Source organism: Vanessa cardui, chromosome 14, assembly GCF_905220365.1.
Source record: "Vanessa cardui chromosome 14, ilVanCard2.1, whole genome shotgun sequence".
NCBI lineage: Eukaryota > Metazoa > Arthropoda > Insecta > Lepidoptera > Nymphalidae > Vanessa > Vanessa cardui.
In genome coordinates this window covers 6,049,202-6,056,442 of record NC_061136.1, presented here as the reverse complement: position 1 = coordinate 6,056,442, position 7,241 = coordinate 6,049,202, and the positions used below count along the sequence as shown (strand labels likewise).

Below are 7,241 nucleotides of genomic sequence, written 5' to 3'. Positions count from 1 at the left end.
CATAAGGATTATGCAACTAAGTAGCACACTTAACACGAGTGGAAAACCGTGTCAATTTCCATCTGACGCGGATTTATAAACGTCATATATGTATTTAGGGGACTAACTGCTAATTAATTATCGTGTTTTCTACATTGATATAAATTAATCTATATTTATCATACTACTAATGATTATGATTATTATATTATAAGCAAACCCAGGCAAGCACCACTGAATTTTCATGTGTTTAATTTATGTTTATAATTCATCTCATGCTCGGCGGTGAATGACCAACCCCATTAGAGCAGCATGGTGGAATATACTCCAAAAGCTTCTCATCAAAGGGAGAAAAGGCCTTAACCCAGCAGTGGGAAGTTTACAGGCCGTTAATATTTAATTATTATAATATAAGCAATTTAAAAAATTATTCCTCTTCGTAATTGTATGCGTATGTTATATAAATATCAATGTAGTACATATAGCGTGTATACATGTTCTAAATGTTAGTAAGACTATGTTTTATTCAGCTTAAAAGCTAAACAAACATTGACTTTTAACATCTTGAGGTGTCCGCTAGGTATCTAATGAATAAAGGATGATTTCAAATACGTTTTATTAAATTCCTTAGAATATATGTTAAAAAAATGTTAAAAAAATGTTGAAAACAATAATATATGTTATTATTTATATTAACATTAGATAACACAAACATGAGTTCATTCTCCTACTGTAATTTTTTTTGTTTGTTACATTTGAAACACGCCAATAGTTATATTTTCATATTTCTGTGTGTAACACTTTGTATGAATATGTAACAAATTTGATGGAATTTTGTATGCCGCGACCTTTCTGGCGTAGAAAGCGTGATGATTCTAGTCTGAGCGTAGACTTCAGTGCCACGCGGTCTGTAAGCGAGAGCGATCGTCTACGACGTAGCGCTACGATGACTATGGAGTAACTTTGTTTCGTAGCACAAATTCGTGAAGCAACGGTGTAATAATATGATATATAACATTGCATGCGCTTAACGATAAAGTATTATTAAATAGTGAAGTATTTGTTATATCTGTGTTCATTCTGAACTTAAATTTAAGGATTTAAAGTGGTTTTCTTGGCTTGGTATTTTTGTAGGAACTAATGGTGAGTATTTATAATTTTTATTAAAAAAAAAAAACATTTCGAACAATATTATATATACATATCAAGTTATATATATAATAATTAAATAAACTCAAAAAATATTCATGTTAAATATCTATAAAACAAACGCTCTTAAGTTCAATTTATTTTAACTTAATGTTTTAGTTTGTGTAACGATATTTAGAATCGTTTTATCGATTAAGAGATACTTTCATTACTAAAGTCAAATATATAATAAAATAGTATTAAAACGCAAGTGAGTATGAGAAAAGTATTTTTTCATGAGATGATCAATATAATTATTTTACGAACGATTAATACTGAGAACTACGATATTAATTTGTATTCGTCACAAAAGTAGGAATAATTAATGATAAAATCGCATAGGATTTTCTAAGTTATTCAACCAGAAAAATTTACCTATTCAAACAGTACTACGAAAGATCTATAAATATTTCAATTTAAAATAAGTGAAATCCCAACATTAATTTTATTACGACTGAATATTACGATATTGCATTGCTTGTGAATAATTAATTAACCTGTTTAATTTTGCGGCTTGGCATCAATTTTTTTTTAATCCCACAAGTATTGTCTTTATTCGCTGCAATAAAAAGCGTTGCAATTGTTTCTCGTTAATTAATTACTACTGTTATTGTATAAAATGTTAAATTACTTTATTTAAACGTTTACTTTTAAAGTAGTTCGGTCGTTAATATATATGTGTATAATTTATAAATTAAGATAATACGTTTCACTATAGCTTTTGATATCCATATGTTAGTAACTAGCTACCTGCCCCGGCTTCGCTCAGTTGCAATGCTGATCCTAAATTTACTGTAGAATGTCTTACAAATTTCACAGTTTTTCAGTCATTCTCCACTATATCGTGCATGTATTATGCATATAAACCTTCTTCTCGAATCAATATATCTATTAAAAAAGAACCGCTTTAAAATCCGGTGTGAAATGTTAAAAATCTAAGCATACATAGGGACAGAGAGCGTTAAGCAACCTTGTTTTATACTATGTAATAATTATGATAATGATTGTATAAGCTCGGTCGTACGGAATAAACGTGTATTTATATGTACCTATATAACAGTGTATTGTTTTCGACTGTAAATAAAGCCACAAATTTCTGACTCCGGGTTTCGTAAAGGTTGTCTACAACTCAGCAGTTCTTTCAAATAACTTATTTACCTTATGTTTAAATAATATTAAAGCGTATTAGGTATATTTTAAATTTAAAAAAATAATTTTGTAACTGTCATCTCAAAACTGAATTCGAATGCGTTGATGGATTGCATTGAAGGATAAATATGGGATGTCTTTTTTATTTATACCTAGCTCACAGAAAAAATACTACATTAATTTTTGAAAAGCAGACATTCCGTATTATATAATACAATTGTGAGGGTAGTTGAAAGAATCTGTCATATAAATGTAACAATGATTTCTTGTGAGCTGAAGGTCACATTCAAGGTCAACGATTCAACCACAATAATTTACACTATTATTAGATTTATTTATTTTGATGGATGGATTATGGGAAAATGCATTAATAAGCTTTTGAAAGCTCATAATCCTTTGATAAAGTATAAGTTCTCTAAGATATTATACCGATATCTTTGTTTTTTTATAAAATAAGTTAACAAGCCAGTAATATATATTCATAAAGGAATCATTATTTTGTTGAATCATCACGCATATTTTGGCAATTCGTTAGACTTAAAACGAAGGGCCTCTGTAATAAATTAGTATACATTTTTTTACCTCATTCTTCATAATTTTTTATTCAATTTTATATTTTTTTATAAAATTTATGTAATAATAATAAAGTGTGTGTGTTTTTTTTAAGATTTAGATTATCGCATATGAATGATATTATATTGGACACATAGGCCGTCAAGTCATCCGTCATCAACATTGGATCGTCTGTTTTTAATATTAAAATAAATAAAAAATTTAACAAAAAGAAAAACCGACTTCAAACAAAACACTATTTTAAAACAAATAATAATGCACTAAAAAGTAATAAAAATTATTGCGTATTCATTTATTTGTAGAGTCCTCCTAAGTAAGATGAAATGAATAATATAAATACAGACGAATTGATAACCTTCTCCTTTTTGAAGTCGGTTGATAGCCGCTTTCTACCAAATGCATAAATATGTATACAAGGTACATATATATGCATTTGAACATCTTTTTTAAATTAAATCCGTCTGTCTGTCTGTTTGTTTTTTCCGGCTCCTCTAGAACGGCTGGAGCGATTTTGACGGGATTTTCACTAGCAGATAATTTATGTAATGATGATTAACCTAGGCTAAAACAATAACGTTTATTAAATTCAAACATGCACGAAGTCCCGAGCTCAGCTAGTTATTAATAAGAAATATTTACCATTCCTTACATTACCGTTGCACAACCAAGTGAGAACTGAAGTTTGGTGTCTGTTGTGCCTTCATATTGTGTATTTCACATTCGTTCATTCTCTCTTCAACACAAACACAACAACGCAACACAACGATACGAAGTATTGTTGCTTGGGGTATGATAAGTGGGTGGTACATTGCCAGATGTAATTATTTGCATTAGTCTACATTGATTCATATAAGCCGAATTGAGATTGACCTTCGTTTAAAATAAAAAACAAAATTAAAAAATGAAATGTCATAAAAGTTACTTATGCAATGCAATAGAACATTATCAATTTATATATATTGTATTACCTACATCGTCTGCAATATACATATATAGAATCAAACCAGGGTAAATTTAAAATTTTAGACTTTCCAATAGGCATTACTAAAACATCAAAATAGGGAGTTAATCAAGTTAGTAATAAATGAATTTTTGGCACGTATTGTGTTAGTAAAATTGATAAGATCTAAGCCGGCGGTCACGTAAGCTACAGCTACGGCTGACGTGACTGCATTTTAGAATATAGCCCTGGAAATAACAAAATACGAGAATAGTTAGCATAAATATGTAGATCTTATTACCTTGCAATAAAGACCATATTGAAATACACAATTCGTGTAACAATGTTTAAAATACACCAAATAAGCTGTGGCTTACAAATATATGGTGTATTTAAAGCATTTGCAATATTCCATTGAAGACATACTTAGTTGTGTTACTTATACTAGTGTACTACATTCTGTATATTTCTCGTATATTTTCCTATGGCAAATATAATTAAAGATGTTTTTTGTTAACAATACAGATATATAATACTGCATGTAAGTATTAAATATTGAGTAATGCACGACAGCAAATATTCATAAATAATTAGATAAACCCATAGTTTAAATTAAGTGGAATTCAGTTTCCTGTGAAAAAAACAACCTTCTAATATTGCTTTATTAAGCAAAAAAAAACCCATGTCAAGCTTACCTTCAATCAAAATCGATTTAGTCGTTTAGCCGTGAAAGCATAACAAGTATAAAGACACTTCATCTCCGTACTTTTGCATTTTTAATAATGTAATGTTTTAATTATCTCTATGTGAATCTGTAGAAATTGATTTTATAAAAATAATCATGTTTTTTTTTTAGCGTATTGTAATTTACACAACGGATGTACCTCGTGGTTTTTAAATAAAGAAGTCGTGGTCTAAGTTTGGTTGAGAATAGTGATACTTATTAATTAGATGTTTTGGAATAGCTTTGTAGCCATCTTATTAGGGAGAGGAGGCTGCCAGCTGGAGGACATTTACAAACTATTACTTAAAATGAAAATAATTGAGTTTGTCCATGGAATCACAATTAATTTTTCCATGTAACATTTCAATTACTTTTGGGAATTGAAAGTGAGACATAAATTTGATTTTTTTTTATTTTTATTTTTTTTAAGTTATAAGTTGGCGGCGGAGCATATGGGCCACCTGATGGCAAGTTGTCACCATCACCCAAAGACAATGACGCTGTAAGAAATATTAACTATTTGTAACATCGTCAATGTGCCACCAACCTTGGGAACGAAGATGTTATGTCCCTTGTGCCTATACTTACACTGGCTCACTCACTTTTCAAACCGGAGCAAAACAATACTGAGTACTGTTATTTGGCGGTAGAATAACTGATAAGTGGGTGGTACCGACCCAGACGGGCTGGCACAAAGCCCTATCGCCAAGTATTATTAAGGATTTCACAGTTCCTTAACGGGAAATTAACTTTCAGCAGTTTGACATTAATTTTGAGTTAAACACATCAAGTTTATTCTAAAACCGATGATTGTTGCTTATAGTCGAAAACTTTGACTAGTAAACTAGGTTTACTTTGTGTTAAGTTCTAAGGAATAGGTACTTAGTTTCTTGCCAGCTTACTTGGCATTACGAATCAATATAATATGACGATACAAAACTGCTTTTGTGCTTTGAATTACTATTAGTGTATGAAATTATTGATGCTTTGATACATGTTATTAGTTGTGAAATAATTATAAGGAACAACTTTAAACACAATCTCCAGAAACAATGAAAATATTTCCATAAAATTAGATGATATTTTAAAGTAGTGAATCGAAAACGTCAGATTCGTACTTAGCCCTAAATAATCAAATTTAAAACAAGTAAAGCTGCAACATGCCCTTGGTATGCAATTTGGTTTGGCTGTTTTATCAATCATTAAAAAAAAATTTAAAGTATATCAAATGTCAATATTACTTAAAACGAGACTTTATTTTGTAATTATTATATTAAACTGTAAACATTTCGAATTATTATTATTATTTGTTTTTCTTATGCCTTTTGCGTTCGTGACAGTTTCCTTATAAGTACAAGTCATAATAACAAGATCCTATTATTGGCGTCGCATTGACGTTTGTAAAACATGCATGCACTGCAGAACTAGTAAGGACTATTACTGCGACACGTAGCTTTTAAAAATGTATGAATATGTGTACGGTAAATATTTACAAATTGTACTCATATGATTACGTCTTGTTTATAGAGAAGATGATAAGTAGTTATCAGCGCCTATTGATAATGACACTTAGAAATATTAATTGGTAAAACACTATTAACTTTAGGTACTAAGAAGATACGTTCCTTATGCTCTTAGTTATATTTATTTACTCACCCTGTATCATAAAACAAATCATTAGGAAGTATTAGCATTCTGCGGTCGAATTTCAATGTAATGAATGCGTGTTACTGAAATCATTTAATATAAAAAAAAAAAATCTGGAATTTTTTTTAAGACGATCGAATTGAATGTTTAGGATATTATTTGTGTTTTAATTTTCACTCATACCCCGAAATGTTATAATCCGCTATTGTTAGAATCTGTATAATAATAAAATTATCGTTTAATTTGCTTCTAGAGAGTTTTTAGTATATAATATATATTTTGTTTGTAAATAAGAGTGGTCTATTTATTATAAGCTGGGAGTTCGAGACTTCCTTCGAGAGGTTTTTAATAGGGTGGGTAGACTTAGAGTTGGTTCACAATGTTTATATCTATACATAAATACGGCATACTCAATTAAATATTATATTGAAGACTAGCTATACCCTCCCGCTTCGCTGGGTAATAGTCGCAGAAAAATATTTTTTTAATTTTTCATTTTGTAATTAATTACGCATCATCAACAATGTACAAATAATAAAGAAATATGCGAGATCGAATCAAATTCTTAAAAAAAAAAATTAATATTCGTCATCTATTTCATCTTCTTCAATGATGTTCTCGATAGGCTGCAGATTGGTCATAACACCTATAAACTTATACGATGTTATATAGGTATGATAAAATTTTTAATTAAATTTCTATAGTCCGTTAAAATTTGCATCAAACCAACACGTCCTCTTTTATCCGGTTTTATCGAATATCGATGTTATTACATCTACAACCTTGTCAATATTTGCGAACGTACGTCAAAGCATCCTGAGCATATTCGTGTATATGTCTTGGACTTCCACTGTACGAAGATCTTTGTCCAATATCAGCAGCTACTTTATCGTTTGATGTTGTATCTCGTAAATAAATGTACTCTTTGGCTTAGAGTTTTGATTGGTTGTATCGAATGTAGTTTAATCGTTCGTTCTTGACCATAGCGTACATGTCAACAATGAATCGTTAAAACAGTTGACGACACTTCAGAATATGGTT

The 7,241-nt window shown here is 29.8% G+C and overlaps 1 protein-coding gene across 1 annotated transcript in view; it reads left to right on the top strand.

Annotated features, from left to right (window-relative positions):
• Positions 1-888: 888 nt before the first annotated feature.
• The window catches only part of LOC124535255 (suppressor of lurcher protein 1), a 311,311-nt gene continuing 304,958 nt past the window's right edge, over positions 889-7,241 (top strand). Inside the window, exon 1 of the mRNA XM_047111390.1 lies at positions 889-1,122. The gene's annotated coding sequence lies outside the window, so the exon portion shown is untranslated. The remainder of the gene's footprint in view (positions 1,123-7,241) is intronic.